The 13,230-nt window shown below is 32.9% G+C and overlaps 1 protein-coding gene across 1 annotated transcript in view; it reads left to right on the forward strand.

The window, feature by feature from the left end:
- Rngtt (RNA guanylyltransferase and 5'-phosphatase) overlaps window positions 1–13,230 on the forward strand; it is a 311,879-nt gene that overhangs the window by 141,577 nt on the left and 157,072 nt on the right. The window lies entirely within an intron of this gene.

Genomic DNA, 13,230 nt, shown 5'->3' on the forward strand with positions numbered 1-13,230 from the left:
CTTCAGTGCACTGATTAGAAACTCTGTAGATGGGGTCTAGCAGTTTGTGTTTTAATAATCTAAGTGGTTCTGAACATGTTCCACTATGAGAACTACTTACTCTGCAGTAAAGTGTTGTATTTCTTATGTGATCATCCATCATTCGTTGCATTTTGCCTTCACCAACTCTGTCTTTAGAAATGGGTCTGAGCTTGTTGAGAAGTTACATATAAAGACATCAATTTGGGAACTGGAGGAAAGGGAAGGACTCTAACATTGTGAACATTATATTATAGATGTTTTACATGTGCATTAAAACATTTAGACTGTTTTAATGCACATTTAGATATAATGAACTATGTAATTTCCTTTTGTCTTTCTCACAGGTCCCCAGAGGGGGGGAAATCTTATGTGGAGGGAGGAGGAAATATAGGAGAACTAGAAGCTGGGGAAAGAAATTATAGAAAATGCTGTCTTAGGCTTGGAAGATGGACATTGGACCTTGAAGTTCCAGAATTTTCTAGGCCTACCCTCCCTAGATTAAAAGAAGTAAAGACTTAATATTAAATATAACAGCAATTACAGAAAAATTAAATTACAGAAATTTAAGTGTGTGAAACTCATTTTTCAAACCTATTCATTTATGCACTTTGGTGTATGTATGAAATACCTGACAAATACATGAGTCTCTTTCTCGGATGTATTGTAAATTCAGTTGATTTGTTATTCTTATACCCATCCCAGTAACTTTATTTTTTTCACAATGACTTTGTAATTGATATCTGGTAAGGCAATTCTCTGTTTGCTAGGATTTTCTCAAATATTTGTAGACATTTGGTTTAACATATAAATTTCACAATAAGTATGTCCAGTTACCCAAAAATTCTTGTAGAAATAACTTTGAATTTAGATTAATGTGGAAAAAAGCAATGTGTTTACAATGTTAAACCATCTCAATGAATAAGTTATGGCTCTTTTCAGGTTTTTTCTGTTACCTAATTTAAGTTTTTTATTGCTGTTAAATTGATTTTTAGATGTTTATCATTTTCTATTTATACAGTAAATGGTGTCTTATTTTCTCTTTATTTGGTACTTATAGTGTATCATTACACCATTGATTTCTTTTATTGATTAAGCTATCATGATGAATACTCTTAATTTTAGTTTTATCTATTAGCCAGAATCTCTGCTACTGAATAAATGTTAACTCTAATTGCATGGAAGAGTGGAAAACATTATACTTTGTTCTCAACCTCAATAGACAGCTAGCTAAATTTTTTCAATTTAATTATGTTTATTATAGATTTCTGTTAGATACCCTTTATTGTTTAAGACATACTTATCTTAATGTTCTTCCAAAAGTTTCTTTTGGGGGACTGAAGGCATTACTGCCTTTTCTTTATCTGCTGAGATCATGCCATTTTCTTTTTTATACCTTGCATGTAGTAAATTGCATTGATTTTTCTCATGTTGATCCATCCTTGTATTCCTGGGATAAACACTACTTCATCATGATATATATAATTTTTAAATTATTCCTTTGGATATGGTTGTAATAGTTTCTTGAGGATTTCTACCATGTTTTTTCTTAGTTTTCCCTCCTTTTGTATATTCATAATAATGAAGGTTTTATATATATGTATATATATTTTATTTGTCCTAATTAATTTTTTTTTATTGTAAACAAATGGGATACAATTTGATTCTCTGTACATGGAGTAAAGGCATACCATTTGTGTAATCATAAATTTACACAGGGCAATGTTGTTTGATTCATTCTGCCATTTTTTTCCCCCTTCGCCCCCACCCCACCCACCCCTCTTTTCCCTCTATACAGTTCTTCCTTCCTCCATTCTTGCCCCCCTCCCTAACCCTAACTCTAACCCTAACACTAACACTAACCCCTCCCAAACCCCATTATCCGCTTATCAGTGAGATCATTCGTCCTTTGGTTTTTGAGATTGGCTTATCTCACTTAGCATGATATTCTCCAACTGCATCCATTTGCCTGCAAATGCCATAATTTTATCATTGTTTATGACGAAGTAATATTCCATTGTATATATATGCCACAGTTTCTTTATCCATTCATCAATTGAAGGACTTCTAGGTTGGTTCCACAATCTGGCTATTGTGTATTGAGCAGCTATGAACATTGATGTGGCTGTATCTCTGTAGTATGCTGATTTTAAGTCCTTTGGGTATAGGCCAAGGAGTGGGATAGCTGGGTCAAATGGTGGTTCCATTCCAAGTTTTCTGAGGAATCTCCATATTGCTTTCCAGAGTGGTTGCACTAATTTGCAACCCCACCAGCAACGTATGAGTGTACCTTTTCCCCCAGATCCTCGCCAACACCTATTGTTGCTTGTTTTCTTGATAATCGCCATTCTAATTGGGGTGAGATGGAATCTTAGGGTGGTTTTGATTTGCATTTCTCTTATTGCTAGAGATGTTGAACATTTTTTCATATATCTGTTGATTGTCCTAATTAATTATACATGACAGTAGGATGCATTTTGACACATCGTATACAAATGGAAGATAACTTCTCATTCCTCTGACTGTACATGGTGCTGAGTCACACCAGTAGGGTAATCATACATGAATGTAGGGTGTTAATGTCTGTCTCATTCCAGTGTCCTTCCTATCCCCATCCCCCACCCCTCCCCTCACTCCCCTCTGCACAATCCAAAAAAAAAAAAAAAAAAAAATTGTCCTTTGTTTTTTTTTGTTTTTGTTTTTTTTTTTGGATTGGCTTATTTCACTTAGCATGATTTTCTCTAGTTCCATCCATTTACCTGCAAACAGCTTAATTTCATTCTTTTTTAAGGCTGAGTAATATTCCATCATGTATTTGTACCACATTTTCTTTATCCATTCATCTGTCGAAGGGCATCTTGGTTGGTTCCATAGTTTAGCTATTGTGAATTGAACTTCTGTAGACATTGATGTGGCTGTGTCACTGTAGTATGTTAAGTCCTTTAGGTGTAAACTGAGGAGTGGGTTAGTTGGGTCAAATCATGGTTCCATTCCAAGTTTTCTGAGGACTCTCCATACTGCCATAGTGGTTGCGCCAAGCTGCAGTCCCACCAGCAATGTATGAGTGTACCTTTTCTCCCACATCCTCACCAGCACCTGTTATTGCTTGTGTTCTTTAATTGCCATTCTCACTGGAGTGAGATGAAATCTTAGGGTAGTTTTTGTTTGCATTTCTCTAATTACTAGAGATGATGAACACTTACTCATGTTTGTTGATTGATTGTATTTCTTCTGTGAAGTGTCTGTTTAGTTCCTTAGCCCATTTGTGGATTGGGTTATTTGGGTTTTTTTTTTGTTTGTTTGTTTTTTGTTTTTTTTTTTTGTTTTTTTGGAGTTAAGTATTTTGAGTTCTTTATAAATTCTGGAGATTAGTGCTGTATCTGAGGTGTGTATGGTAAAGGTTTTCTCTCATTTTGTAGGCTTTCTCTTCACATTCCTGATTGTTGCCTTTGCTGAGAAGAAGCTTTTTAGTTTGATTCCATTGTATTTGTTGATTCTTGATTTTACTTGTGTTTTAGGAGTCTTGTCAAGGAAGTCAGTTCCTAAGCTCGCATGATGTAGATTTGGGCCTACTTTTTCTCCTATTAGGTACATGTACCTTTACATTTTCTAAAAGAACTCTAAAACTTTTTTTCAGTGTAGTCTAATTTATCAGGTTCACTTTTTACTTAAAGGGATTCCTTCTGAGCACTCTGTTCTCTTAGCTCTACTGCATGACCTTTTGTTTTAATGATTCCATTTTACTGTCTTATTCTGGAAATTCCATTACCTTTCCATCCCCCACTTCTTGAACTATATGTTTTCTGCTTTCTTGGTTTGAGTGATCTTGCAAACCAGATGCGATGTAACTATTCCTTAGAAGGTTTTTGTTTCAGCTATAAACTCAGGAGTCTGTTTTCAGTAGTCTAAAATGGACTCAGTACTTCCTATGATTTTGACTGACTCAACCTTTTATTATATATACTAGAGTATTAGCAAAAAGCACAATAAGTTCTGTAGCTCATGACCACTGGTCTACATGTCAGAAATTTCCAGAAGTTTTAGATCTATTGATAATTTACATATTTTCTTTTATCCTTTTCCTCTACAGTATTGCTATCCTTTTTTCTTCTTTTTAGAGAGATACACTTATTTTATGTCTGTAACTGTTGTGGACTCCCAAATCTTTCATTTCATCTTTAATACCTCTTCACATTATGTATTTCTATGAAGGATGTTGTATTTTTAAATGATCGCTAAACTGTATTAAGTTGCTCATCACTTTATCGTTTTGGACTGTCCTTACTGTTTCTTTTTAATTGTGTCATATTTGGTCCATATTGTTTAATACTTAAGCTATTGTGGTAGATTCTTAATTGCCCTTATGTGTATTGTCTTTCCAATCCACCCTAGTTTTTAACCTTATAAACTTATATTTTGGAGAGAGCCTTACTTGGAGAAGACTAGGGCTGAATGATAGAAGGGAGACCAGTGACAACTGATAGAAATACAGTTATGCATTGCATAGGATGTTTCAGTCAATGAAGTACTGCGTAGAAGACTGGTCCTATAAGATTATATTGCCTAGTGGTATCCTAAATATCTTAGTTTCTGTAAATTTAGTCTATGATATTTGTTTATCTACAGAATTGCTTTCTGACACATTTCTAATACTTGTTTCCATTCTTAAGCAGTTCTTGACTATGACGCAAACCACAAATGTTAGCCACATATATACTTCAAATTTTTCAGCAGCCGCACTAAGAAAAATAGAGAGAAACCAATGAAATTAATTTTAACAATATATACTTATTTAACCTACTATGTAAAAAAATCATTTAAACATTTACTCAGTATAGAAATTATTTTCATACTGAAATTTAGCAAGAATTTTTTATTTGCAGCACATCTTGAACTTGTTAGTTTTCAAGTGCTTAATGAACATAAGTGTCTTGAACTTGTGTGTCTTAAACAGTATGGGCATAGATACGTTGACTTCTCATGTCCCCTTTCATATATACGTTCATGGCACTTAATTTATTTGATGTCTTCTACTTGTAACTCTCTACATAATAATGTTTTTCTTTATTTTCCAGCTGACAGGACAAAATAAGGTTACATTTCCTTATTATTCAAATGAAATAGCTGGACCCGCTATTCTTCACCTCCTTCCAAATCATAGTATATAATAATATTGCATGGATTGCTTTTCTACTTCTTATATTCCTCCTTTTTATAATTGCATCCTAGGATTTTAAAGTAACTCCAGTCAAAGGGTCCTCATTCCAGTCTCTAGGTTCTCTGGTACCATTTGATCTCTTTTTGAGGCTACTAATCCAAGAAGGATGTTACATCTCTAAAAAGAGAGGCAATTTGCGTCTCAATGAGATCTTGGATTCCTGTACATATTCAGTCCCTTCTTTGCTTCCTGTTATATAGGTTTTATTGGGGAGTACTTTGCTTTTGTGAAGCCAAAAGTAATGTCCTTTTCCATCTTTCTAATTGAACAGTTGTTATTTAATTGCCAAATGCCTTTAGAATGAACGTCTACTTAAATGATTATTCTCACAGCAAAACCCATCTCCTTCAAGATGCCTTGCTATTGGCTTACACCAGAAAAGGAAGTTAACTACCACCTCACAAATATCTGACAATTAGGTTTCTGTCTCATAGAAACTATGATCTTTTTAAAGGTAATTAGTCCTTTCTTATTTCTCTTTAAGTGTATAGTGTCTAGGATAGTGTTTTTGGTTCAGTAGGTCTTAGGAAATGTTTGTCTCTGTTTTCCCTTAGCCTTTCAGATTTGACTACTTTTATATTTTACCAAGGTAGGTAAACATCTTTTAAATTGATTGCTGTCTTCCTTGCTACAAATGCATATGTATAATCTATTATGCTGTGTCTCTTTTCTTTCAAGAAATTTTTGTTACTTTCTTTAAATTCCCTTTTGTTTTCTTGCAGAATCCTTATACCTCTTCTTCCTGAAACAATACCATCAACTTTGTCCTTCTTGCATTTTCCTGTGAGACTTCCCATTGGTCTCTGGTTATGATAAGCCACTAAATATCTCTTTGATTTTCCTGTACTTCATCTATAAAATACAGGATATAACAGTTTAACTTTGAAATTTCTTTGATGATCATATGATGATGAATGTACATGAATATTAATTAGTACTTAAGAATTCCTTCTTTCTGCCAGTGGAAATGCATTGAGTAATGAATTTTTAATAAAAATTCATTAATAAAAGAGAAGGAGGGAACTCTTCTTATTTTACTTTCCTAAAGATAATATATCTCTTAAATGGAAATTTAGATGATTAAAATACATAGACTTCTTATAAGGTTTGATAATATGAGCATTATGTGACTATATTCTTATTAATTTTTCTCCGGACATCACTCACTTCTTTAGAATGTTCACTTTTGTGTACTTTACCTCCTACATTGTTAAGATTGTACAGTATATGGAATGGCTCTTAAAAGTATCACATTTATGAGTGGACATTTTCAGTTTCTTCCAATAATAGTAATTTATCATAACAGATTCATTTATATTTATGAAACATTTATCTTTTTAGCAAAGATGTTTCAAACTGCCTATTTTGATTAAAGTTTAATTGATGGTAAAGCATTATACTGGGCTACTTATTAGTCTCTGGTTCTTTTTTTTTATTTTCCATGAAATTTTAATGTTTCAGTCTTTGTTTCTTGATATGCTTCATTTGTTATTACAATTTCTTATGATCATTTTCTATCTAGTTTCTTATTTCTTCAGAACACACTTTGCCAACTTTAACTCTCTTAATTTTTACCACTACTATATGCCTTTCCTTGGGTTCATGGTAGGTCCTTTAGTGACTTTTCACCATTAGCGAAACAGCATCTTGCTACACTGATGTGGTATGTAGTCACATTCTCATTCTCTTTAATTCAGTGGTTCTTTTACATTCCTACCATATTTTTGCCAAACGTTATAAAGGTATTCTAATGTAGGTCTATATTAGCTATGCTATCCAGACTAAATTCTAATTTAGCATGAATACATTCAGGGTAAGCAGTAGACCTCCCCCACCCCCCACCCCCCGTAAAAATTCTTATATTCAATTCTGTAGCTTTTGTTATTTTGAAATTATCTTGGTTTTGTAGTTTTGATCTTAGATTCTCCTGCAGGGCTGATTTTCCTAATTTGTACTTACTATGTCTTTATCTTAAATGCTACCACTACAACAATGCAGTCTACTTTCAGACTTTCGATTTGCCAAAACCCCAGGTTGAGATTCTACTTATCTCTTACACAGAAATATATGACTTTTCTGTCTCTTTAAAAAGAAGTACACACACACACACACACACACACACACACACATACACGTTTCCATTAAAACGTGAACTAGAATGACATTATCAAACACTATATTTGAGATAAGAAAGCAGAATTTAAGACATTTTTCTAATCATTCTTGACTAATGATTTCTCTTAATGGCTTTTAAAGAAGGCATACTTAAGAGTTTTCTCACCTAATTTTTGGAATTAAAGTTATTGTACTTACATATTTTCATTAAGTTCCTTTTCTTTATCAGGTGAAATTTTTTTTTATTGCTATCACATATTCAAAGGAAACACCTTAATTTTCCTTTTCAGCAGTTCTTTATCTTCTGTATAAGAAAGTAAGATTGTTGATTACAGACAGGTGTACCATCCAGTGGTGAGAGGATACATGATTATAGCTGACCAGGGACAAGAAATTTAATGACATTGCCTCATACAATGAGAAATTTAGTTCCATTCCATTTTTTGTTTTTCAGTAAGGGGAAAATTTATTTCTAGTTTTTAATATCTGTGACTTGCTCATGTTTCCATTTTTAACAAAAGAATGGGTCTAATTTTAGACTATTCCTTAAGCAGCATATTTTCTGTAATTATCATTAATTCCCATCATATCTAATTTTAGGACTAATTATTATTTAGGATAAGTAATACCATTTTCTCTATGATATAAATGGTATACCATTTGTTTTAAGTTGCCACTTACAAATATATGTTTTAGATTTTAGACTGAAATAATTAAAGAAGTATGGATTATAGTATGGTGATATTTAAATATGGCAAAAATCATGAGAGCATTAAATAGAAAATTTTTTTTTTCTTGTAAGTACTAGGAATTTAACCAGAAGGACACTCTAACCTGAGCCATTCCCCATAGCACTTTTTATTTTTTATTTTGAGACATGTTCTTGCTAAATTGCCCTGGCTGCATTCAAACTTGTGATCCTTCTGCCTCAGCTTCCTGAGTATCTGGCAACATAAGCATGTGACTGTACCTGCCTGAGAGATTAAAATTTAGAGACTACTGTTGTGTGTGTTAGTTATTATATTAGTTTCCTGTGGCTACTTTGATATCTTACCACAAACTTGGTTGCTTAAGACAACATACATTTATTTTCTTTTGGTTCTGAAGGTAGAAATGTAAAAATCATTTTCATTGAGTTGATATCAAGGCATTGGGAGGGCCATGCTTCCTTTGAAGGCTATAGGAGAAAAAACATTTCCTTGCCTTGTACAGCTTCTATAAACTGTATTCTTTGCATTTCTTTACTTGTGATCCCATCTTCCATCTTCAAAGTCTGGAGTGTAATATCTTGCTTCAGAGGTCACATTTCTATCTTCTATGTCAAATCTTCCTTTACCTCTCTCATATAAAGTTTGCATTTTAGAACTCATCTTGGTAATCCAGGATAATCACCCCATCTCAAGACCCTTAATTTAATCGTACTCATGAAGTTTGCCATGTAAGGTAATATTCAGTTTCTTGAATATCTTCAGGGGGCCATTTTTCAGCCTAACACTGATATTCACAGTTTAGTATGACATTACCAAATAATTACTGTAGACCCTAATGTCCAGTGTAACTCCTGATTCCATCTTTGTGGGCTTTGTATTCAAAAAAGGTTCTAAATGAAAAGTTTAGGATCCCCCCAATCAGACTAAAATTTTAATAGAAAATTTACCAATATTTAAGAATTTTTCTTCTGGGAAAGTCAAAACTTTTGATAAACTTAGTTTTAGTAATTAAGTGCAGGGTAAGTGATATATAAACTTATGAAAAAATAATACAGTGTATTGGAGGTAACCTTATTTTAAAAAATGTTAGAGTGTATATAAATTTTGCCCTCTTTTAAACTGGCAGGTAGCCATCCAAATGCTAGCATCTGTGGTTCTTTTCTCTGGAATTCTTGTCTGTCCAGAGACTAGTTCTCTAGTCTCTGGCTTAATGGCATTTCCCTGGCTAACTGTATTCATGGAGTAAAGAAGTTACAGTAGATAAACTTTCACTTTACCTTCTATTTTAAAGAATTTTCTGGACTGAAGCTTCCATCCTTTAGTGTTTTTGTAATAGACATCAATCTCTTGCTGTTTGTCAAGGGTGGAGTAGGGAACCTAGAGGTTTAATGCTCCTGAGATAGATTTTCACCAGACTCATTGTTTTCAGTGTCATGTCTCACCCTGGCAATTCTTCTCAGTTATCTGATCCTTATATTACTTGATTGGATCTGCAGTATTGCAGTGTGTATAAATTGCTTGCACTGGCATCTTTTAAAAAATTTTTTTTCAAGTACTTTAGTGATAATTCTATTTAGGGATAACCTCCCAAAATAAGCTTAGAAGCAAATGTGTTTAGTCTTTGATTTTATATTCTGTTTTTAGGGATGCACCCAGAATGGCACATAGTTTACTTACTACTTTTATAAGAAAAAAGGGGAGGGGTAACCCATCACTGATTTAATCAAGAAAATAAAGCTTAGGATATTTCTATGTGTTTGTAATGAAATGTAGCAGTATTTGATTTTGACTAAAACACAGAGCAGCCATTAACAATCATCATGGAAACCCTGATTCAAACAAAGTGAAAGAAATTGCATTTGACAGAAGTATAGAATTTCAGAGCTGAAAAAGGTACCTTCAGGATTTTCTAGTCCATTGGTTTCCAATCCATAATCTCTAGAATAGTAGGTTTCTGTGAACTGCCTCAGGGGTACCACATGAAGACATAGGATACTAGGTAAATATTTTGCTTGTATTACAGTGGCCTTGATTTTATTACTTCTATATGTTGTACTTCTTGATAAAACTATATTTTTAAAAGGGCTTTGCTGGCTAAGTAAATGATGTTGAAGAATCTCTTTTAAGAGGTTGCCAGTGACTGCCATTGAAAAACCAAGATAATTTTCAACCTTGTTTTTCACTGATCCTCTAGTATTAGTTTGTAATATTGTCGGCTCTTTCTTGAGATACTGTCTTCTATGACTTCTGTGATACCACATGGTCCTGATGCTCTTCTAGTCTTTTGCATTTCTTTTCTATCTCAATTCAAGCACTTCATCTTTTACTGGTCATTGAAGTTTAGAGTGTCTTGAAGCTTGGGACCGTGGACCTTCATTCTTTCTCATGTTCTACTCTCCCTTTAGGAATCTCATTCACATCCATGATATCTGATTGCCTACCTTGATACTGCTACAAGAAACACCAGAAACTCAATACATTTTAAAGCTGAACTCTTTTCTACTCCCAAAACTACCAAGTAAGCAAATATACTAACTGTATAGCCCGGTCCTTTTCTACCTCAGTTACTTACATCAGAGATGTAGCTGTCATCTTTGTCACCTTCTTCTCCTTTCCCTATCAAGTCTAAAGCATCTCTTAAGAGCATCCCTTTTCTCTCCATTGCCACTGTTAAAACACTAATTCAACTTGCTTTCCTTCATTGCCTCTTGCCTGGAAAATTGCAGTGGTATTCTAACTGGTCTTGCAATATCTACTTCTTCTCTTTCCAGTCTTCATTCTATATCCAGAGTGGTCTTCCTTAAACTATAGTACTTGCTGTTTATTTTCAGGTTAGAGACCAAAATTAGATTTGAAGTCAGTTGGTTTCTTTCTCTCTCTCTCTCTTCCTTCCTTCCTTCCTTCCTTTCCTTCCTTTCCTTCCTTTCCTTCCTTTCCTTCCTTTCCTTCCTTCCTTCCTGGTGGAAGGAGGATTTGCTGGGGATTGAACTTGGACCTCACACATGCTAAGCATGCACTGTACCACAGAGTTATACTTGCAACCCCCACATTGTTTTCTTTATCATATGCTGCCATTTGGTTTCCTTGGTGTTAAATGATTTTCTAAAAAAATAACTTTAAATTTAAAGGTGACTTAATTGTATTATTCATAAATAACATATCTTAATTTGATATATTTTGTATGCTATGACAAAATACCCTAAACTTGGATAGTTTATAAATAACAGATTTTTATTTTTTACAATTCTGGAGGCTGGAAAGTCCAAGATCAAGTTGTGTACAGATTCAACATTTGGTGAGGACCTACCTCTTGGTTCACAGAGGACCATCCTCTCAGTGTTCCATGTGAAGGAACTCTCCCAGGTGTTTATTACAAAGAATGCCAATACCATCATAAGCAGCTTTATGATCTAATCACATTCCAAAAGGCCTTATCTTCTAATACCATCACATTGGAGTTAGGTTTCTACCACATGAATTTTGGGGGTAAACAGAAATTCAGTCTACCATATAGTTTTTTTTTTTTTTTTAAATTTGAAAGGTAAGCTGTATGTGACAAAATATTTAAATATTTTGAGAAAAAAAAGTTGGTATTTTCTTCAAAAAGAAAAGAATTAGCTGCTTATTTTCAGTATAAACCTGTAATTCTTCCTTAGGTTCAGAACTCATCAAACTGAAATGATCATTTTTAAGAAAGAACCACTTTCAAATTGAATTTTCTGTCTTAGTGTATATCATAAACCAAATAGGTATTATTAGACTCCTTTATTTATATATTTTTCAGTTCTGTGATTTTATTGCCATTTCAAATTTCTTCTTCTTTTGTGGTTTGTTTCTTTAAAATGAATATTTTGAAATGACAGACATTTTAATGTTATGGGTAGTAGATATTTTACTTGATAGCTATTAGGTCATGTAATATAATTTACAAAGTTGATAATAACATTAAATATTGTTTGCCAGCTTTTACAAGGGAATTTTAATGGTGATTTATGTAGCTTATTAGGCTTTTACTTTTGGTAATAACAGAATGAATTAATTTTTAGCCTTTTAAGAATCACTTTTGATATTACTTTTATCATCTGGAGACACTTATGTTTCCAAATAAGAATTTTTATGCCATTAATAATCCATCATTTATTGTTATATTGTGTGCATGTATGAATATATAACAAAAAATTCCAATATTATGTACAACTATAATGCAGCAATAAAAATGTGGGGAAATAATCCATTCAATGAAATATAAACAATTATATATGGTGGATTGCATAATCAAGGTAAGGATAGAAATAGTTTAAGTATTTTTGTTCAATTAAAAAAAAATCTACCAGTAAAACATACAATTGTTTCTGGATTGAGTTTAGAGTATTTACTCTCAATCAGTAGTGATGTAATTGTTTTTTAATGTTTTCATCACTATCTTGATTTTCTCTAAGATGGGTTAGATTGTTTTTATGTCTCCGGCATTAATCAGTTGCATGTAAATTTATAGTCAGCTTTGGTTTTAATATTATATTCTTGTGAAATACTAATACTTTTCTTAAATCTCTTCTACTGCCATGTATATTGACTGTTATGGATAGATTGTAAAATGAAAATTGGAATTAGTCTAATACCTTGTCTTAAAGTACATGACGAATTAGAGTGGCTTTCCTCTGTAGCAGTGATGGTGTTACCATGGTGAGAGCTTCTGTTTCCATGACATTTGCTTGCATATTTTGATAGGTCTTCAATTGAAGAAGGGCTCTGTTTCTTGGCAGACTGGGAAAGTGTCATCTTTTTCCAAAATGTGTTATTTTTTATTGAAAAAATATAATAATTTCCAGGGAATTGTAGTAGTGAAATGCCATAAAGGAAAATACACTTCATTTAAAGTTTTTTTTCTTATTGAACTTTTAGAGCACAACAAAATTTCCTTAGCCCACTTTGTGTAAGGTAGAAGGAGGAGAATATCTTTTTCTAATTTTCTTAATAAATAAAATATGTTTTCCAGTGTATTTTGACAAAAAGATACAGATGATAAATTTGTAATCATTCTCAACTGGATAGAGGTATATAATTTTACTTGTATAATTAAAAGGAATTGCTAATGATGATATATTGGTGGAAAAGAAAGGCAAAACTAATTGAAGTAAGAATTTCACACAAATGAAAGAATCATTGAAT

Source organism: Sciurus carolinensis, chromosome 7 (assembly GCF_902686445.1).
Source record: "Sciurus carolinensis chromosome 7, mSciCar1.2, whole genome shotgun sequence".
In the NCBI taxonomy this organism is placed as follows: Eukaryota; Metazoa; Chordata; class Mammalia; order Rodentia; family Sciuridae; genus Sciurus; species Sciurus carolinensis.